Raw genomic sequence first — 22,526 nt, 5'->3', positions numbered from 1 at the left:
ACTGAGTGTGGTTTCACAGCAGTTTGCACCTTTCTGGCACAGTTTTTCTTGTGAATGCTTGGTGAGGTCCTGGACACTAAATTGGTCAAAACAGCCCCCAGCCTGTGCTGTTTATTGCCTCGCTGGGTTTTTCCTGCCGCTTGGCACCCGAGGCTGGCACACCAAGGGCTTGGGCAAGCAGTGGTGTTCGTCCGAGGGAAGAGACGTGGCAGTGTGAATTCAGAGATTGGCTTGAGCTGTTGTAGAGCTGCAATTTGGAAGCGCTCGTTTTGGTTGGGGCAAATAACTGATACAGGATTGAATTATTTCTCACATGCCTTTTTCCTCTCGCTGTGACGAATGTAAGGCATTGCATGTGCTATTGAACAAATAGATGGAAACCACTGACAACCCTGTTTGGTTTTGTTTTTTCTTTTTTTTTGCAAGTGATGGGAAAGGTGAAAATTGAGGTGAAGAGACCCTGACCGCTCCTGGCAGCAAGGCCTGAAGCGTGGCAGATGTGTGAGGGATTATGGTGAAGTGTACAGAAGCTTCAGTACTTGCAGGTGTTCTTGGAATTACTTCTAGACTGCCTCGTTGTGCCATGTTCTTATAACTGCATGTTTCCATTGAAATTGATTCTTTTTGTGCCTTGAATCAGGAGCATGATGAGGTTTAGGTAGTATTTTTATGCAGTTGTGTGTCCTCTAGAAGTAGATGCTGTCAGCCTTGGGCTCTGTGTGATTTTAATTTTTTTTTTTTCTAGCACGGAATTGTGTACGGTGTGCTGACAGTCTTCATTCTGCCCCACGCCCCTCCCTGTGGCCTGTGCGTAGGTGTGTTTGTCACGGTGTACCTGAAGAGTTTAGCAGCCTTGGGTTTTAGCATTGCACGATATGAACAAGTGTTAGTTCTTAATTCATTGTGGATTGTGTATATTAAAACTAAAAATTTAAATTATTTTTAAGTAGAATGAGTTTAATCTGCTTGCTTTTCCTTACCAGCTGTGATGCTGTGTGTCTGCCTGGTACGATGCTAGTGACTGTACTTAACCGTGGATTGAGGTTTGTTGTAATTTCACCTTAGCTTGCTTTGGTCGCTCCGAGAAGCAGCACGGTGGCGTGCGAGGGGAAGGAGGCAGGCTGTTCTGCCGGAGCAGCAGTGAATGGGTTCCCACCATGGAGCTTTGCACTAGTGGAACAGACGTTGGTTTCGATTATGTTACTGAAGTGCAGTTATAGCTCATCCGTTGTTTTAATTCGTGGTTGAGTTTAAATCGTTTTTTGTTCAGAATAGAGTAGTTTGCAGACTTACGGTTTTCTAGAACGAGAGCGTGGATAAACAAGGGTGATTCTCAAGAGTGTCCTCTGCCTTTTTTGATGTGAACTGGGTCCAGGGTGACGGCTTTCTGTCTACTTTCTCCAGTATTCACAGGAAGAAGACTTTCAGATGTGTCTGCAGACTTTGGCACGGTTGACTTGAGACATTATAGTGTCCTCTGAATTTTGGAGGGTATTTACTTAACTCTTCTGGAAAGTTGGGCCCTTTTTGGGCAACTTAAGTTGTGCAGTCAAAAGATCTTGATAACGCAAATTATCAAATTTCTTGGGAAGATGTTGGTGATAAAAATACTGAAAATGTAAATTCCTGTGAGGTAACAGCATGGTGTTATGTATTAAACTGGCAACTTTCCTCAGCTTGTTTAGTTGCTGGGTGGCTTGACAGATTCTTAAAATGGATTATAGCTGACTTAAAGTATCAGCTTGGGAGTGTGAAAGAGCAGTACGCTGCATTGGCAGTAGAAGAAAAATTGGTTGAAATGACACTGTCCCCTGCCTTGTGAATCACTGGGCTTTGGTGCGACAATTCTCTTGTTATTAATGCTAGGTAGGGAACAGTAGGATGTTTTCTGGGGGCCTTCCAGACTCCTGCAGGTGATTTATCCCAGACTCCAGCTTCTTTCCAGCCAGCACATTTGACAATAAAACACTGTCCTTGATTTCCTTCTCTGTTACAGCTCTGGTGCCTTTTGGCAGTTTATTGCCATAAATAACTGCACTAGATAACTAAAAGCAAACTGAAGATTATCTGGTTATGCCTGACCTTGCGGATGGGGTCTTCTACGGTCTGTATTTGTCTGACTCAAAAAACCATGATGCCTTCACATTCATCCTGCGTTGTACTTCACAGCTTTGAAAAGATGTCATGCAAGCTCGGTCACCGTAACGTGCTGGTTTTGTGGATGGGTCAGCTTCTGTGAAAGATATTCACAGTGCTCGGCCAAAAGTTTAAAATAGTAACGGGTCTCGGTTACTTCTATAATTACCAGTATCATTTCATGTATCTCATGATTTGCATATCATTTTGCAAATGTCCAGATGGAGAGGAAAATAAATTTGCAGTCGCTCTGAACCTGAATTTCTAAAGGGTGTGTTTTAAACTGGTATTTGCTGTTAAGAGCGTGTGTGTGAAGTCTGAGAAATGGATTGCAGAGGCCGGGAGCAGAAATCAGCATTTGGGTGGAGAGGAGCAGGCTGGCTGCTCTTACAGTTAGGATAAAAACTGACTTCCAGGGGGAGGGGAAAAAGGCAAATATTTTATAGTCTCTTGAAATGGGAGGGTCTATACCTACAGTAATTATTTAAAGGAATTCTTCTGTTATCAGAAAAGTACAATAATATTAAACTGTTAATCTAAGGTTAAACTAGTTGCTGACTCTTTAAGCGGTATTTCATACCCTTTATGTATCTGAAGGACTACAGTAAAATAGCTGAGAGTGGCTTCCAGACAGTACTGTTGCTGCAGAAATACTGTCAATACTGCAAATTATCCTAAGGGGTTGATAAAACCTAAAATTACTATTTTGCTGTCTGTGGGAAGTATTAAAACCAAACCAAATCTTTGCATGAGACGCCAGGTAGGCTTCATTATTGTCTGAGAGAAACGTGAAGATACAGGCCCCTCGGATCTTATGCTGTGAGTTTGCAGCCTGTGAAAACGCAGGAAGATGCAACTGGCCTCGTTTCATCTCTTTCCAAAACTGCCATCAATTACTTCGAATTCAGCAAGGACAGCGTTTAGTCTTCAGTGAGACATGAACCTTTGTTTCAAAACATACAGCATTAAAAAGGGGGGTAGATCAGTTTGGTTTTGTCCACAAATAAGATTTTGTTTCTTGTTTGGGTTTTTTTTTTTTTTTTTAATTTCAGCAATTTCTATAAAATTTCAAGTGCTCTGAAAATGTGCAGGGAGCCAAATTCTCCTCTGAAAATGACGTGAAGTGGCAATGGAAGTTGGAGGAGTATTCCCTATAACTTTGTTTACAGCATAGTTTCTGAAAAAATAGCACCATGCATAATGTTTGATGTACACTAATAAATGCCAGAAGCATCCATTAACTGTACAGTGGTTCATTTGTGTAAGCTGCTGTATTTATTTACTGTTATAACTAGTGACTATGGGAATATTTAACTTCCCATATTACGGTTGAGTCTCAGAAGAGTTGGTGGATGGATGTTTTGTTTTCTTTTTTAATTATTTATTTTTTAAATTTTTGTTGGGAAATGAGGAAGCGGAAAAGACCAAACACCATCTGAGTGATCTCGGGGCTCCGTGTAGGTCAGTAGCAGGATGCAGGATTCTGTGGACTAAAATTAGTCTGGAATATCTGGAGTAATAATCTCAGTTGTTTGATGGTTGTTTTAACTTTGCAGGTCTAGCTGAGGATCAGTGTGGTACCCATGCTCAGCAGAATACTGCCAGGGGGTCTTTTCCTTAGTGCCTATGAATTAATTTCCAAACCAGATACAATATGACGTATGAGGCCACAGCTTTGTCAAACTGTCTTGATGCCTGAGTACCTGCGGGCCAGTGCAGGCACCAGAGCTGACGGCAACGTCTTGAAGACCCAAGGACAAATTACTCTCTCTTGTGGAGGGTGAACTCGACAGCTTTCTAGAAAACATAAAAAGTATCCTGACTTTGCACCCAGGTTTTGGAAATAATCAATAAGGGTTTTTTTTGTTATTCTCCTTGACAATTTTACAGCTGTTACAGCCTTTTATCCCTGAATTCCTAGCAGCATTATCTTGGCAGAAATAAGGTTAGGAAAGAGTTGATGATCTCAAAGAAGCCCAACTTCAGAGACTTGGTGCAAGTGTTGGTCGTATAAAATCCCATGAATGGGCAAGCCTCTGGACTGTCTTAAATAGTACTTGTGTTTCTCACTTGTTGCACCGGAGAGGAAAAGATGGAAAGGATGACTTTATACTGCTTTATACTGGCCTCTTTTTGCCTTTGGATTATGGTCATTTTTTTGTGACTGCTCTTAAAGTAGGTGGGAAGTGGCTGGATGAATTCCAAAATACATGCAAGTGGAGATAAAGTTGACTAGAGAATTGTTTGTGGCTGTTACTGTTTTTATGTAAGCTACCTGTTTATTTGTTTGGCTCTTTAATTCCAGTGGAGATACCCTGTAGAAATGCCTTTTTTTTTTTTTTTTTTTTCCTTAGTCTGGAAACTAAAATTCTAACTTTATTAGTAAAGTCTTGAGGGACATTATAGCTTATATAAAAAGTTGAATTTAGTTAATCTTGCTTGATAGTTCTGATCAACCACGTGAAAGTAACTAAGGGAGTGTGAAGACTTTAAATTTGTTTTAAAATAGCTGCTTTTTATATATAGTATTATCAAAACACACACGTCCTTTTTTCATATGCTTACATCCTGCTCCTGACTATTGTGAGGGGCTGCCAGTGCATCTGGGGAAGGCAAGAGTTGTTTTTCTCTTGCTGTGCCCAAGCCGTTAGAATAGCTAGCCAGAGAGGCTCTTTTTTAAGAGTTAAATATACCTTTTGATGATTTTTATTTAGGAATTTTCATCCTCCTCAATATTTTCCTCTTCCAATGCCTCTTCCAGATAAACAGTCCTCCTGTACTAGTAGTTAATGGGAGTTGTGCGTCTGGATTCACTGCGGGGAAGCAGCGTTCCAGCCTCTGGGTGCCTTGGTGCAGTTCCATCGCTTCTCCCTGCTTCCCCCACGGCAGCAGGTACCAAAGCAGGAGGAGCCCAAGGAGAGTTCTCTGCTTACTAACGACTTCCTTACGTGTGCTCTCTTTTTAATGTCTTGCTTTTTTTAAGCAGCAGAGCACTACAAGGAGCATCTGAGCTCTCCTGGCGCCCGTGCTGCAGGCGTGCTGCTGTCTTGGTTGGGTTCAGGCTGACTTCTGCAGGCTGACAGGGTTGGGTCTGAATCGCCCGTCTCTAGCAGAGATGTTGGGGAGCCTGCTGCCTCAGGCCCGGGCTATTTCTTTGTGCTTGTACAGCCCTCAGGAGCCTCGGGAGACGGGCATGGCTGGGGGGATGCTGGGCTACAACTGCCCGACTGCTGGACCCAGGTCGGCTCCTGGCAGAGGTGCTGAGCTGCGGGTGTGTAGTGCCAGTCCTTCCTGTATGGTGCTTACACTGTCTCTGGTTTCCCGTGATTATATACATTGTCTTGGCATATGCTACCCAAAGTAATAGAGGGGTACATACAATAGGTTGTGCAGATCATTCAGCAAGTCTCTTTTCAGGTGGAAATTTCCTGAAGAGGGCTCAGGAGGTAGTTGAGAAGCTGGGATATTTTAAACTTTTTTTTCCTTGACTTGCTAAAGCGTAAATGCTCTTTCAAAGGCATTGTAGAGGTTTATATAGTGGATTTTAGACTGCTTGTTAATGAGCTTTTCTTAGTTATCTGAGTGGATTCCGTAAAAAGGCTGTGGAATCTCTCTCAAACCCCGCTGTCTTAAGGACTGCAAGGAGAAGCAGTGGTAGGGAAGATGGGCTCTACTTGCAGGATGGTTGAGGAGAAGGGTGTGGAAAAGCTGCAACACACTTTAGTTCCATATTGACTTAGAAGTAAACTATATACAAACTGGACTTTCACTTTGCTATTTTAATTTGCATCTTCGAGTTAATATGTTTGGAGTCATGTCTTGCTATGTGAAAGACACACAGCTATTTTTAGTTATTCTGGATATTTGGAAACAAATGCTGTCTAACGAAAGGAGCTGTGAATCGGCAGTCCCTTGGATTGCTTTGGATTTTGCTCACACTAAACTTGGGGCAAGTTACTTGGGCATTTTGCCAGCGTTCTTTCATAAAGTGAAAGTGCTTCAATTTTTTTCTGCCTTGTTGGTTCTAACGACTATTTGAAAGGTTTGGCTGGTGTGTGACTACTTTGAAGCTGGAAATCATGAAGTAATTCTGAATACTAGATTTATCAGCCTCTCATTCTTTGTATAACAAATTCACCAGTTGCTTGCATAACTCAGAGTATTCCATTTTTTCAGGGATACATGATTACAAGACAGGTAATGATGACAAAGTCAGGATGCCACATGGTGCATGAAGTGCTGAGCTCGTCAGGGAGGTGGTGGTGTGCAGGGATGTGGTAGTCAGTGGTGCTCGGCCCTTGGAGGCTCTTCGGAGCGGTGCTGGGGCTTTCCTGCGGCAGGACGTGAAAGCAGGCTCTGTGCCGTGCCCACGGATGAGGACGCAGAGGAGCACGGGGGTTACTAGGGTTCGTCAGGCTGGATGTGTTTATGCCCCCTCTTGGGTAGTGACTTGTGAAAAACTTTTTCTTTGTGGAATGCAAAGCTGACTTAAAAGAACAAGACAACTCCTCCCAAGCCCAAACCCCACCATGAACCCCTCTCCCCAGAGTCAGCTACTTGAGGACAGCCGCTGAGCAGCTGGCTTGTTCTGTACGTTGTGAGGATTTGTTTGTTCTTTCAAAGTGTTTCCATCTGCATCTTTGAGCTGTCCAAAGCTTCGTTATCCATTTAAACCAGAGATCTGCAGAATTTTACAAAACTCTCAGCTTTTATGGCATGGCAGTGAATTCTGTTGATTGTCATTTAAAATAATCAGTTTCCTATTGCTTGTTTTTAGGCGTGTTGCCTTACCAGTGAGTACGTTCACTGCACACTTAATCTGGGACGCCTGTGCTGGAGGCCTGAAGAACAGGAGCAGGTCTAGCACGATGGCATTTACAAACATTTGATTTCCAAAGAATCAAAAATGTGCTGTTAGAATAAGGAGGGTAGTCCGCTCAAATTTAACCTAATTCAAATTTGTTTCTCCCCAAACTGAAAAGCGGTATCTTACTGTTGGAGTACAGTGGCACTAACCATACTTAGGTGTTTCCGTGAAGTGACGTGTTTTCCCAAAGCCAAGAGCTCCTGTGACACCAGTAAGACTCGGGGTGGTTCTGCTTTTCTGAAGCCACACATGCTTAATTATTTCATTGTGGAACCTAGGAATGCTTCTGTCTCCATACAGATGCCTTTAAAAAGAATTTGCTAATAGATGTCCATTCATCTTGCTACTACTGTGTCTGTACTGTAGGGAATCATGGCGTACTCTAGAGTATATTTTGAAAGTCATAGCCTAAGTTAGATCACGCTTCCTCTAAAATCTCTGAGTATGGGAAGGATGTTTGATCTACTTGGTTTATTCTCTCCACCTATTTCAGGAAATCACTGGAGATAGGAGTTGTTATTTTGAGGTGGATGATTTCTCCTGTTAGAAATGAGATGCTTTGTTTTTGACAATGTAGAAACCTGTGCGTGGTTGGACTTCAAAACTGAACTTCTATATGGATAGACTATGCTAAATTTTTGAACATGTCTGTGTATGTAGCTGGTTAACATGCAGTGAGTTTAGCAAAAAAAATTAAAATCACTAGGAAAGAAGGTAGAAAATATAAACTCTTACTTACTTTAACTATTGTGCTTTGTTTCAAATGGCTTGTCAGATAAAATAAAGTACATGTCTCAGAAGCGAGTAAGGCTGAAGTCTCAGCTGTATGTGTTCAGAATGGAAGAAAGTAATTAACCACATCATCCAAATCTGTGTTTCAGCTATGTTGAAATACAGCAGATCCAGTTGTCCTACAGCTCTTCTTTGGAAATTCATTCAGTTACTATTTCAATTAAAAAATAATTGAAGAAATTGAAGAAAAATTGAGATGAATGTAGCATGAAGACTAATGATGCCAGATCTAACCGAGGCTGATGTCAGTCACTTGAAATGTTAGATTAAATTCCTACTCGTTTTCAGGTCACAATGTCACGTAGGCTTGTTTCCATCTTTCCATAATCCGGGAAGGCCGTTTCGGTAAGGTGCGGCTTCACCGTGTCCTTAAGGTATACTGCTGCAAATGCACTTGCAGTAAGAACAAGATGGGTGCTTGTTCCTCTTCTTCATGGGTCTCGCTATATGGACTCGGTGTTAAAGAAAGCGTCAAGGGAGCGTGGGGTACACTGTACATGGAGGCGGTTTGCTGTTCTGCCGACCACCTTCACGTGGATTATGTAAAGTGGTAAGCACGTGCCTGGTCTTTGGGCTCCCTAAGTCCAACAGGACTGCTCGTTGTGCTGGATTTAAGCACAAGCTTAACAGAATTGGGGATGAAATAATACTACCTATCTTACAGAGCTGTGAAGTGTGGTTTATCTTGACCACAAGCACAACAAACAAAAGTGTCAGAATGGTGCAGATGTTTTGAATTTCCATAATAAAGTAGCTTCTAAAGAATAATTACACTCTGCCAAACTTAAAGTCATTATTCAGAGGTTTTCTTCTCATCCTTTGCTTTTAAGTAGAAATACAGCAAATATCCACAACTACAAATTAATTTCCAAAATGGAGTTTGACTTTTAAGGGGATACGTAGAATCAGAAAGCGTAGCTTTTTCTCAAGCTCTGTCTTGAGGTATTCTTGCTGTGTTCTGACTACATCTGAGGTGTATGGCGGGTCTCCCTGGAAAACAATTCAGGCTGATTTTGGAGCAGCACTTTGGGCCTCGGGTTATGATTTTAAATCTGTGCTGCACTGTTTTATGTTCAGTTTATCATTTATGATGTTTGAAAGACTTTGTAGGACAAGTGCTTGGAAAAAAGAAGTCATCAAATTTACAGACCTTAAATATGCACAATAATATTGTGTACGCTGTCCGTTCAAATTACTTCAGTTTTGGGTGAATATTGTACCTCCAATGAAGTGATTACTGATAAGAAGAAAATATGTTGTTCTGTCTGCTGGTGCTCTCTGTTACGCTGTCATGCCTTCTCTGGGTTCTGACGCTGAGGTTTGCAAGGCTGTTTAGATACGTGGAGTATTTGCCCTAATAATGTGAGCGTACTCTTTTATTGGGGTAGTGTGGGAACGTTATCATCCCATGTAGGGACTGATGGCTGTTACTTTCTGTTTGGTCATAACCCCACAGTACAAAAGGAATACCTGGATTGGGAGAGGGGCTTGGTTAAAACCGAGCTCTGTCGGTTGTGGGGAGAGCCCAGCAGGCTAAGCCAAGCTTAGTTCTCTTGCCCGTTTCCCCTCTGTGAATCCCCTCCTGAAACCGCTGTGCCCTCTCTTCTGGAGGCGAGTGCCTCGCCGCCTCCTTAAGGTGCTGGGGCCCCAGACCTAGTGTGAAGTACGCGTATTGTTGCTGCAGTTATTCTTGGAACAAGTGAAAATGACCGTTAGGTTTCCTTGGCAACCCATAACTTTCTTTTGAAGTGATGTCAAGAAAACAAACGTGTTCTTGAAGGAGGTACAAGTCTCACAGCTGAGCGCGAGGGCTGTGAAGGGGAAGGGGCTGTTAACCCCTCTGCTGACAGAGGTGCGTGTTTGCCCAGTGCTACAGAAGGGGTGGGCAGCCGAAAGGAGTGTGTCTGGCATGGCGGTGGTGACGGCCTCGCAAAGAGTCCGAGTCGCCTACCATCTTGCTGAAATTTTTCTTTGGGCTGAAAGGTTATGTGGAAGTTTGTTTAGGGGAAAAAAGCTTTGGCCCTCAGTTACCTTTGGTTAATAGTAACTTTTTAAAATATTTTCCAGGATAGGAAGCTTGAGAAAAAGAATTCACACTGGATGAAAATAATTTTCTGAAGCTGGGTATATTCCAGGAACTGTAACCCAAATGTTTCTCTGTCCGTGGAGAAGATTTCACGTTTGAAATAACTTCTACTGAAGGTATGCACATCTACCTTTCCTTTTTAAGCTCAGTGATGACAGCGTGCTTTATAATGCTATATTATGTGTTCTGGTGGTTGCTAGTGAGATCGTTCTTGATATTTAATACCTGGAGGCATTTGAGGGGGAACTGTAGTGTCACTGGGATGGTCCTGCTTCTGAGTTTCAGAGCTGGTGACATACAGCTGAGAAGCTCAGTTCTCTGCTGTTGCTGAGTCTGCAGTCTAGTCATGGTATGTTGGTCAGGTTACTCCCTAAAACCAGGTTTAACTGGTAAGTGCTTCTCAAAACTTGAGCTCTAATTTAATGTACATAATTGATGGGAAGAAGATGGAATGTCTTTTTTCTTTCTGGTGGCTGTCTATACTTCTGGGAACTGCTTGTGGCTGTTCTGAGAAGTGACAATATAGAGATGACACGCAGTACGTTTTGTCATTGGGGTAGTGAAGGTGAACAGGCCATGATTACTCGGTGGTTTTCGTAAGGTGAGAAATTGGAAGCATCCAACAAAGTTATCAAGCGGGCAGTTTAAAGCAAACAAGAGGAACTACCCTCTCATGCAGCATGTAATTACATTGGGGATTTACTGCCTTAGGATTATTTGGAGCTGGACGGGCTGCCTGCGGCAGCGCTGAGATCCTTCCCGGTGCCGGCAGCGGAGCTGGCTGACTTGGTCATTTTCCTATTGGTAATTCAGTTAGGAAAAGCTTTCTTAATGCTATGAAGGCAAGAGATTTTACATAAAGCAAGGTTTCCAGGGGTATAGGTTATGAATTAAAGGCATTGTTAAAGCTCCTAGGAGAAGGAGGAGACCCTAAGTTTTGTTGCAGAAAAGTGGCAGGTTTTAGGTGAGCTGTAAACAGAGATGCTACTGCTGATGGAGCTGATCATAGTTATGTTGCGTGTCAGACCTGATGGCTTGCAAGTGGTGAAAATTGTTCTGGAAGCTATCTAGGAACTAGAGCACGTGGATGGTACCTAGACATTTGTAGATATCTATGCCAGTGAGATACATAGAAATAAAAACCAGCTGATGTAGCCCAGTCTGACACATGGCAGTCAGCCTTGAGGTCCAGCTGGCTCGGGACTGCCGATACCCGCTCCTGCTAGCGATGTACTTCAGGGAAGTTAGAACAGTACAAATGTAAGGCAAGCATTCCTGCTTTCTGACAGTAACCCAGGTTAGTGATTTTTCTGAAACAGCAGTGGCTGTAAAACATTTGAGGGTCCTTTATAAACCTGGTTTTTATGAGCTGGTGTAACCAGCTGAGTTTTTGAGCTCAGTTGAGCTTTTGGACTCCATAACCATCTATGGCAGTAAGTTCCACAGGGTTTCTTCTTCCCGTGCAGAACACAATAGTTTCCTTCTGCCTGTTCTTGAGTTGGCTGCTTGATAACTTTGTGAGGTGTCCCCATTCTTGGGTTTATAGGAAGCTGTAAATAACTGTCTGTTCACCTCCTTAATGCCATTCATGCCTTTCTCTGTATCTGTTGTTTTTCTGAGCTGAAGTCATGTATCAAGTGAAGTTTAATGCATCTTCCAGTAAAAGCTGTGCTGTTTCTTGTTCTGCTCAATCTCTTTTAAGAGAAGCTAATCAGACCAGCTGTACTTGTTGGAGCTCTACTGTCTCTTCTGAGAAGCTAACCAGACTAGCACTTGAGATGCAAACACACGATAGTCAAATGATGTCAAGCCTTCTGTTTACTTGCTTATTCTTTCTTGTAATAACTTTTGACATTACTTTTACCTCTTTGGCTGCTGCTCTGTATTGAGATCCTTGAACGGCAGCTCCAAGATCATTTCCAAATGGCTGTAACAAACAGGCTCTGTTCTATTTGCATGTTAAAATGTCACATTTCTTCAAAAGGATTGATGTGCATCACAGACGAAGGCTTCTTGTTTGCTTTGTCCTGGCTGCGGCACTCAGGTCAGGCAAAGCCCTCTGGAAGGAGGGAGATGGCTCCTTCCTGGGATCATCTGAGCGTGCTTGGGGGAAGAGTTCCCGGAACGTGGGATGGGGCAGGCAGAAGAGTGTGAGTGTGTGAAAGTTCAGCAGGAAAGAAACTTGTGGCGCAGGAGAGCGTGGGATACATCTCAGATGAGCAAGGGGCAGATGGACAGCCTGGCTTCAGAACTGATGGAGAATGGGAGACTTCCTGAGGATCCAGAGGATGCTGCAGATGTTGACTGGTCCCAGAAGGCTCCTGGGTTAGACTGAACCAAGCCCAGAGGAAGGGATTTGCCAGTCAGGACATAGTGGACGGAGGCAAATTGCTTATCCCCTGCTTGTCCTCTTTTCGAAAAGACAAGTTCACCTAAAGTGATGCAGTTGCTGCCCAAATACCTGTTGGTGATGTTTATAAACCCTGCAAGTATTTATTTTCCTAGCGTGCCCATAATAAAGATTTGGGCACTTCTGTCTAACGTACTGGATGGCCACAGGTCCCTGAGCGGAGTGGTGTTAACTGAGTGGTTGTTGTTCAGTGTTGTTCACTTTGCTTTTGTCAGCACTGAGTTAAATCTGCAACTTCATTGTCTGGCTGCTTATTAACATGAAAGCATTCTGCAGCTGTTTGTGACAGCTTTGGGAGGTTTAAGCTAAATAATTTTTCTATCGCTAGTAAATGTTGCTACCTTGCTATTCATCTTTCTTCTGATATCACATATAAATACATTAAGCAGCACTGTTTCTTTTGGCACCCCGCTTGCTGCCTTTTCTGGGTTTTTTATTAGCTTTTCATTTCTTTCTTATGTTTTAACCAGCTGCTGATTCACAAAAGAAAGTGAGCTTTTCTTTAAAGTTGTTTGGAGAAGCCCATGCAAAATACTTCTGTGGGAATTCAGATGAACTATTGATCGTACTGTCCTTGTCCGTCTGGATGTTTTCATTGTGGGGTTTTTAAATTGTGTAACAGTTTGCTTAAAAAGCAAGCTGGTTTAGGCTTCAAGTTCACCAGGTTAAATAAAGTGATACTTTATTCCCTGCAATTAGTTGTTTGGTAGCTGCATTTTAAAGGTGTAGGGCTCTTGGGTGAATGCCATCTAGTCCTGGTGATCTGTTACCATCTGGTGCAATGTTACCATTGCAGGTGTGTTCTAAGACTTTCTCAGATACTGCAATTTGAGAGAATTATCTAGATCCTTTTTCTTTTGCTCTGTGTAGCAAAGCTTGAAATTATTTATGCGTATAGAGGAAATAAAGGAGATTTTGTATTAAAACTTAAAACCTTAAAATTCACATCAGGAATCCATGCCTGTCGAGACTAAAGAGACAGACTGTGAATTAAATAGGACCTAGCAGGACACTCTTCAGCTGTGACATAGCTGCTGAAGTTATGTTTGTCCTTTGTATTTTTATAACAGAAAGGATGTTACAGGAAAGTCAGAAGTATTAAAAAATACTTTCTTTTTTGGAAACAAGTAAGATAATGTACTTCTCTCAGCATTTCCATGTGTTTCCACTTAGTAACTAAGTGGAAAATCTTAAATGTTGTATTTTATCAGGAATGGGTTTAAATAGGCTTAAATAAAAAAAATCAGTAAATCTTGGTAATTTCCTCCCAGTTTCCAGAAGGAGTTGCCTGTGGTGATTGCTGGCCCTCCATGTTCGTTTTTACTGGTCTTGGAGTACTGGGAGCATTCTAAAAGGCTGGAAAATGCTGTGGGTCTTTTGTAGGTGTGCCCGAATTCAGGAAGGCTCAGGGTAGCCTTTGGTAACTGCGGAACTGACTGCAGTAATAATCCTGGGCAAAATAATGCAAACATAGAATTCAGATAATAACGAGTAAGACAAATTCACCTGAAGTGTTAGGGGAAGTAGAAGATGCAGTGTATTTTTTTTTTTATGGTAGCCAAAGAAGCATTGCCAGATGCTGTAAGCTTTGTGATACATAGAACTACTGGTCTTTCAGCCGGTGAATTTTAATCACCTATTATTTTTGCAGACCCCTTCTGACACTTTCTAGAAAAGGTAGAGGCCTTCTGCCAAACTTAATGGTACTTGGGTGAAGGCTTTAAAAAGATCCCCCCCGCCCCCCCCCGAACTGTTAACTAAAATCAAATCCAGGCCCCAGAGTGGAAATGGCTGGTAAGGGGAAGGATGAGATGAAGTGAGACAAAAGGGGTGAAACAGTCATTGCAGGCCTCACGGAGGAGAAGGGAGGCTTGACATTCTGCTTGTATAAGGAACAAGGCAAAAAGTCGTGATTACTTTGAAACATACATAGTAAGAGGACATTTTTTTTTTAATTTTATGTTTTTAAACCTCTCCCCCAGAATCTGTGTGCAGCCAGGGATTGCTTTGTGTGTTCTTCTGCTTCTTGACTGAAGCCTCTGCATACCTTCTAAATATTAAAAAATTCCTGCAGTGTATTGTTGGCAAATAGCAGGTGTTTGAATGACAGTTTAATTCTACATGTATCAAATTTAGAAATGCTCTCCATAAAGCAGTTAATCCTCAAAAATGGCAGCATATAGTTACAGAAAACTTGTTTCCTTAAATCATTATGTTTTTTCCTTTGACTAAATACTCCAGTTCAGAAATAATATGAGCAACTTTGAAGGGCTTTGAGATGTCCGCCTGAAAAAGCAGAAGATCTTTCTAGTTTGCTGTTGAAATAGGTGACCTAAACTAAAGTACTCGGACCCGAGATGTGGCAGACGTCAGGAGTAAGGTACTTTCTGTAGCTACGTGTTTGGGCCTCATCTGGATTAAAACCTGAATGTACCAGTGCTGTAGTGCAGTAGGATAGTTTTGAATACATACAGTTAAGTCATTTTAATAATAAAATGGACAGGTTGTGATATTTAACTTGTTCAGAAGAATGCAATTCTGTATAGGAACAGGGAGATGAAATATTTCTTACAAGTATTTCCTACAAATATTTCCTAACCAACCCTGCCTCCTCAGAGTTGTGTATATTATATTTCCTGCCCACAAAACCCGAGGAGGAGGAAGGGCTGTACTACTGATTGGAGTGCACTGAGGAGAGCCAGCGTTGCTGACTGAGCTGTCCTTCCCTGGCTCACACGGGTCAGCGCTGGTACAGACTAGGTTTAAAGATGAGTTTACAAAAAGTTGCAACAATTAATCCACTTACTGTTTAAAAATATCAAAGAAGGAACACCTTTTGTCACCTCTGTTGTGTTGAGGTTTTTTTCTCTTGTTCTCCATCTGCTTAGTAGCCTAGGTTTTTTTCTTTGTTTTTTTTTGTTTTGAACCTGACGTGTTTCTTGCTGGGAATTGTAACATGAAATTTGTCCTTTTTTTTAATGGCACCGCTTGTCAGAGCTGCCTGCTGGTGGGAGCCTTTAGTGAAATGGCTTGTTGCTTCAACGTGGTAGAGTGCACCTAGCTTTCCAAAAGTCTTATTTTTGCATCTCCAAGCAAGAACAGAAGAAAGCTAACAAATCAGGGGATTAAACTGTGAATTTTGTTTTGACACCACAGATGATGGTCATAGGACAGCGAAGCACATGATAAGTTGTAAGACCGGTTCTCCCTACTACTAGTTTTGCAGTCTGCAGCTTGCTCCTGCTGAGACCAGGTTGTCAGACCCTCCTCTCTTGCTCCGTAGCTGTCTTTCAATAAAAGTTTTGTAGTACTCTGTGGTATAACAGTGTCAAAGGTGCAGAGGACAGGGAAAGTGCTACTTATGCATAAAGATTGAAAATATACCTAGGTTATTTTGGGTGTAAATCAAAATACGATCTTAAGGAAGCTGTTCAGTAGACGGGTTGCCCAGATAAAATTACCTGCAACTGGGTATGAACTGTGCTGCTGTGATTGAGTGAACTGCTTGAAAATAAGCAACTTGCATCTTTTATTTTACATCTATAAAAAAAACCCCTGAATCAAAAGCTAAGGGTGAACAACAGTGGTTCTGTGATGTAATTTGGAGACAGTTGGGAAGTGTTAAAGGTCAGTACCAGTAATTGCTTCAAGCTGATTAAAGCACTTGGGAAAATGAAGGCCTCAAGTCCCTTACAAACCAGCATGAACAGCATGTCGTAGCTGATGGGGAGGCAGAATTGCTCGATGGCCTTCCGTCAGCTCCTTCCATGTTACTCGGAGCCGTACCTCCATAGAGATGTCTGATCACCATGGATGGAGCAGTCCGTACAAAACCCAGCTGGGCTTCCAAGCCTGCGGAGCGGTCCCGGCTCCTGCTGCGACGGGGAGACCTTTTCCTTCTGCATTTGCTAGATGTAAGCAGCGTACATTGTTTCTTGCTGCCTTCTCCACTGCTGAAGAAAACTTGCAGACTGGACAAGTGTCATTGTAGCAGTTATAATGAGTACATTTGAATTTTTCCCCCAAATATAAGAGCTAGAAACAGCTTTAAAAGAAAAATGGCAGGAGTTATCTTGAGTAGCAAGAATGTGAACCTTGACCCTAACATGTTTAGCCTCATGTTCTCATCTTCTGATTTAGCTCTTTTTTGCTTGTTGTTTAAGGAAGGAAAGTGACATTTGAGAAGCTGTGTAACGGGGATTGTTTTGAATATCTACATGGCTGTAAGCAGCCTGTTGGTATCTCAAACAAACTTTGCCGCAGCTACAAATAAAGCCAGGCCGGTGGTGGGGAATAACAGCTTGGTGAAGAAATACCCAGTTATGGAAAGCTTATTTTAAGCTGTTCACAGCTGTTAATCTCTATAACATCCTTGTGCAGCTCAGGACTTCCCCAGTTTTACAAAACTGGAAACTTAAATATGGGGAGAATAAGTGAACCATGGTAGATGGCAGGAACGAGCTTTCTGTAGTATGAGGTTAAGTGAAAGAAGGACAACTAAATAGTTGAAAAGGAATATTGTTAGTGAAATTAGAAAATCCAAATTCATTTTGAATGGTAACTATTTAGTTGTGGTCCACAAAGCACTTACGTCTCTATTCTCTTCCTTGAGTTTATCCAAGGAACTTATCCATCATCTTTAAGAAAAAGTTACCACTTTTACCAAATGCTCCTTTTTGTTTGCACCCTTTCATTTTTAAATAATTTTCTTAAAGATGCTGACTATTTTAGTGTAGAGATTAAAACAGATGGAGACTTTAACTTCTTATGTACAGAAAAAACTATATTGTAGCTTTCCAATTTCGTATTTCCTAAAAATCACCTTACAGAGCAGCTTTCTCTTAATTCATCTGCTGTATACAGCTTGGAGTTTTATCCTGCTCCTTAACTTGTACAATCCTCATGTACTTCTTAAACAATTTTGACTTAAAGCAATGATTTTAATGCATACAGTGTAGTCACTGTAGACAGATAAAACTTTTGGTTTACTGCATTCTGCCCTTGTGATCAACGTTGTCTTTATGCTTTTGCTTTACTCCCTTCTTCTGCTTTTAATAGAAGATTACTTTTTCAGAACTGACTGGTGTGGAACAGTTTGTATTCCCTTCCATGTCTGAGAGATGGTATGGAGAAAGCGAACGTGAGGCAGTTGTATTTTATGGGTGGGAGGAGGAATGATACACAGTGAGTTCAAAACAGCTGGTTTAAAAAGTACTTTTCCAAACAGTTGGAAACTTTGGTATGGTTTAAGGTCAGAGAACACTCTTGATTGCAAGCCAAATGGGTTTAAAAAGATCAGGCATATCCATAGGATGTATTCACTGATAATTATCAAACACAAGATTTCAGGTGTCACTTAAGATTACCTGTGAAGACGTGATAACAGAAGGTTGAGGCAGTTTACCAGAAAAAGATCACTCTTACCTTGCTTTCCAGTGTTCAGGTCCTGTACTTCTGGGAGGGGGCTGTTCTCATTGAAGACTGACACAGCGTATTGCTTCCTGTGTTGATAAAGCATCTCAGTGCTGATTTAGGCCTACTTTGAGGCACTGCTTTGCTTTCTCTGAGAAGATCCAAGAACTGAAGAAATCCCGACCAAAGAAGTTACTGTATTCAAGAAAATCATAAAAGCCTCTTTATTTACAGAAGGGGAGATTGTCATCAGCCAGAGGCTGATGGTGGAAGCTGAGGCTTGGGTTCTGTTCGGCTGCTTGCCTACTGGGTTAATAAACGCTTCCCTTTCCTTCTCAGCTCTGTATTGAGGGTAGGAAAAAACAAAGATGCATCCAGTGTGCCTGGAAACCAAAGCCTCCATTTCTGGAGTCCGTTGATGCAAAGTAGTGGTAGTTTTAAAGGAGGGTAAGCAAACACTTTGCAAAAGGATAGTTGGGGAACTCTGACAGTACTTGAAGATGCTTTCAGCACTGGAGAGGCATTCTTGAAGCAGTATCAAAGGCTGAGTCAAAAGTCCACCCCAAACTTTTATATAATGACAACTTGGGGGGGAAATGGGCATTCTTCATTTGACAAACTTTTCCCTCCTACTTAACGTTAGAATGAAAAGCTCTTTCAAAATGAGAACTACTGTACTGCTATCCATGTCAGAAGAGGCTATTTCATCATCTAGACCTACGGAAAAGCAGTTTGCTGAAATAGGAACAAAATCCTTCAAATTGTTACCTTAAAGTTACTTATAAAAACCAATTCCTGAGTATGTTCTCATCCCTTTAGCACTCTAGGGTAGGCTGCTGCTTCTGACCCTCCTGCATTTGGCCTTGTTACTTACTGTTATATCCCTGAAACTCCCAGCACATTGGAGTCTCGTTGTATTACACTCTAATGCTTTTCTGGATGTGGAATAAATAACCTTAAATACTGAGAAGGCTTAATGAAGGGCAGTAGTATCTGTTATGTAACCATATATGAGTTGGAATATGTTTGTAGCAGGCTTTTGGAAACCTTAGGGAAATGTTTCTCTATACTGCTTTCTGATGTGTCTTACTGTTCAGTCTGCATCTCCTGACTTTTCTGGCTTTTGTGGAAAGCATCGCTCAGAGATTGCTCAAGACCTGAAGCCCAAGTCGTCTTCACTTAGAGATGAAGGTGAAATAGTTCAGCAGTTACAGTCAAAGAGGGAGAGAAGTAGGATGATCCGATGGTGACAGAGATGCAGTATCGGCTGTTGACGAAGCAGTTATTCTGTTCCTCTCTGGTTTGTTAACTGTTACTTGTCCCAGGAAGGTGCACGGGAGGTTAGTGATTATCAGGGAAAGAAGGCAGGAGACATCACGCAACTGTATGGATATGCTATATTGCTTTTCTGATCAGAAATGTCAATACCAGATCTTGTGAGAATCTGCTAGGGCTGTACAGCAAGCCTTCCCTTGAGTGGGGACCTAATCAAAGGTTAATAAAACTTGAGTCTTCTTAGCAGACTTTAATGCTTCTTAGTTGTTTTGCATCTGGATAACTGAAACTATCCATGAGATGATACCACATCAATAAGGCATAAGACTGAGAGTCAACGTTGTGGAAAAAGTGTTTTCTTTGGAGAAGAGAGACATTTATCAGCCTTTTTACAGAAGTACATGTTAAAGTAAGTGTGCCTGGCTAAGTTGCTCTTTCAAATCTCCAAGCACCACAATGCCCTAAAAGGTCCTGCAGAAGCATGGGAAAAGAGCTCAAATTCCTGCTGGTGGAGGGACAGCTGGTTGTGCTTACCTCCTTTGTAGGGTTCCCTCCTCTTTGCTACTGTACAGATACAGGTGGCTTGGATGTGGTAGCTTGTTGCACGTTGAACATGGTCATGATATTCTCATTGGTAGGTTTTTGGAAATACCAAGAGACCACTGAGGCCCTACTGTTCTGAGGACTGGGACCTCCTCGACAAGAATGAAGGAATGAATGCAGAAAGCAGTTCCCACTTAAAGGACATAAAGACCAAGCTGAGCTCTCTAACAAGATTCAGCAATTCTCCAAGAGGAAACAATGCAGACCACAAAATTGTTCGGCATAGATAGGATGTTCCTTCTCCTGCTCTGAAAGGGCAAGTAGTGCCTTAGCCGTTGGGGAAGAGGCACAGGCTCTGGAGAGGGCCTCTTCTGCTTTTGTCCTCATTCAGTTACGACTGCGCACCATCGGCTTTGATAGCGACCGATTGCTTGTGGTGAACAGAATATACTTCATTTCCTAACCTCTTATTACTGACCTCTCTACACGGGTCTGTTTAATGCTACCGTTTCCAAAACCAGCTTTTGCAGTAGGGAGTAAAATGTGCCTTTGAGCTTCAGAGAGCCCTCCCATTCATGCTGGGTGAAAAGGCCTGAGAGCGCCTTGCTTTGTTAGATCCTTCGGAAATTGCGTTGACCACGCCCACCAGAGCCGAAAACTAGAGAACAGAACTCTGTTTAATGCTTAATGATTGGAAAAGTTTAAAGTTGGCGGTTAGCATCCTCTTCTTTGTGGTCTTTTGTCCTGGAAATCTGCAATTTTTTTACTTTTTATTTTTTGCCATCAAATGCCTAAGATGCCCCTGATTTGATTTAATTTCCTGGGTTTTTTTCTTTATTGGGGTGTGCGATGCCACGAATTGCTAGAGAAAGCAGGATACTCTTTCATATTCCTGTCTTTTCATCTACCTCTTCTGCTGTACAGTTACTTTGTATTCCTTAACTTTATTAGTTATTTCTAGTGTTTAATATTTTAGTATTTAGAAGTTCCTCAAGTTTAAGTAGGTGTCTTAAAGACAGCATAAACAGGAAACGGTGTTGAATCTTTGTAAGGTACGTATCACAAGAAGAAATTGTATTTACCATTTATTGGGCTCATAATACTCAGCAAGTCTCTAGCTGTTTTCAGTTTCTCTTAGCCCATTTCCTGTTATTCAGTAGGTGTTTTTTCTTAGCAGCATTTTGGAAGGAGGAGAAGTGTGCTTTTTGAGTTATAGAAAAAAGGTTGATTTATATCCTAATGCCAAAAGAAAGGGCTTGTTCATTCTGGGCTCCTGGCTCTGCAAGGCAATGCCATCATTTCGGCAGGTGCATTACTCTGGTTTTGGTTTCCTGTGGTAGGTCCCGTTAGATGAACTGCAGTTTGGTGATCAGTGCTGCTGAAGTTTGTCACGGTAGCTCAGGTTCTCTATGGGGAGATGCCATTTCTGATGAGTGCTTCTCTTCAAGCTCTCCGTAGCTCGTAGAGAACAAGTGCCTTGTTAGTTATGATGGCTTACCTACAGTGAAGCAGATTAAATAAAATTAATTAGCTAATCAGTGCAGAATGGGACAGTTAGTTACTTTTCTAGATGATCATTTTTTTTAAAGTAATCACGAACATTTGTTATCAAGTTATAGACATACTAGATTGTTTCTTGATACAATTCAAAATGGAGCATTCATAGGGGTGTAACTTTTGTCATGTAGAACTTTTTTCTGGCCCTCTGTCCTGTGTTTTTTCAATGTATTTTCATGTGCTTCAGCAGTTATGTTGCATATTGTAGCAGACTGCATGTGCTTCATGCAAAAATATGCATACTGAAACCAGCATGCATGTTGTATGCATGCACGTGTGTACGTGTCCTGCTGCTTCCACAAATGGGATAGCTGGGTTTCATCAAGAGCTCCCCTCTTCTGTCTTGTTGGTGCTGCCTGGGTATGGGCAATGGCGTGCACACTGTCTGTTGGCTGCAGACATCCTGGTGTTGGATATGTTGATGTTTGTGTGGAAAGTTCTTCTGGACCATCCAAGTCTGCAAAGTCTCAATGAATTGGCAAGGGATGCGAAGCATAATAAGAAGGGCTTCCACAGGTACATTGGCCAGAAAAGGAAGATTAAAGGAAATCCACAGCTGCTCCCCAGTAAGACAGGAGAACTGGTCACAACTGATAATGGAGAAGGCTGGGGTACTCAACAGTTTTTTCTGCCTTAGTTTTCAATGGCAATCTCTCTTCCCACATTTCTCAAGCCCCTCAAGGCTTCTGAACCTCGCGTTGTAAGTGAAGATCAGGTTTGAGACCATCTAAGGAACATAAATAAGTCCATGGGACCCAACAAACTCCATTGCATGATCCTGAGGGAATTGGCTGATGTAGTTGCCAAGCCACTCTCCATCATATTTGAAAAGTTGAGGCAGTCAGGTGAAGTCCCCAGTGGCTGGAAAAGGGGAAACATCACGCCCATTTTTAAAAGGGGTAAAAAGGAGGACCCTGGGAACTACCGACCAGTGTCAGCCTCATCTCTGTGCCCGTTACCGGGCAGAGATCATGGAGCAGATCCTCCTGGAAGACGTAGAAAACATATGGAAGACAGGGAGGTGATTAGAGACAGACAGCATAGCTTCACCAAGGGCAAACTGTGCCTGAGTAATCTAGTGGCCTTCTACAATGGAGTGACACTATCAGTGGACAAGGGAAGAGCTACAGATGTCATCTACCTGAACTTCTGTAAAGCCTTTGATATGGTCCTACACAAGATTCTGGCCACTAAATTGGAGAGATATGGGTTTGACTGTTAGATGAGTAAGAAATGGTCTGGATGGTTGCGTCCAAAGAGTTACAGTCAATGGCTCAGTGTCCAAGTGGAAACGAGTGGTAACGAGTGGTGTTCCTCAAGGGTCCACACTGGGACCAATACTATTTAATATCTTCATCAGCGACAGTGGGATTTAGTGCACCCTCCCCATGTTTGCAGATGACACTAAGCTGAGTGGTGCAGTTGATTTGCTAAAGGGAAGGGATGCC

The 22,526-nt window shown here is 42.1% G+C and overlaps 1 protein-coding gene across 5 annotated transcripts in view; it reads left to right on the top strand.

Annotated features, from left to right (window-relative positions):
• The window catches only part of PPP6R2 (protein phosphatase 6 regulatory subunit 2), a 113,920-nt gene that overhangs the window by 19,820 nt on the left and 71,574 nt on the right, over positions 1 to 22,526 (top strand). For 3 of the 5 annotated variants that reach the window (XR_012776457.1, XM_075507232.1, XM_075507370.1), the window contains one exon: positions 9,863 to 9,997. The exons of 1 other annotated variant lie outside the window; for it this stretch is intronic. The gene's annotated coding sequence lies outside the window, so the exon portion shown is untranslated. Of the gene's footprint in view, positions 1 to 9,862; positions 9,998 to 14,537; positions 14,672 to 22,526 lie in introns of all 5 variants that reach the window. One more of the 5 variants, XM_075507460.1, reaches the window with a different exon arrangement.

This window comes from Mycteria americana, chromosome 1 (assembly GCF_035582795.1).
Source record: "Mycteria americana isolate JAX WOST 10 ecotype Jacksonville Zoo and Gardens chromosome 1, USCA_MyAme_1.0, whole genome shotgun sequence".
In the NCBI taxonomy this organism is placed as follows: Eukaryota; Metazoa; Chordata; class Aves; order Ciconiiformes; family Ciconiidae; genus Mycteria; species Mycteria americana.
This window is presented reverse-complemented; position numbering and strand designations above follow the sequence as displayed.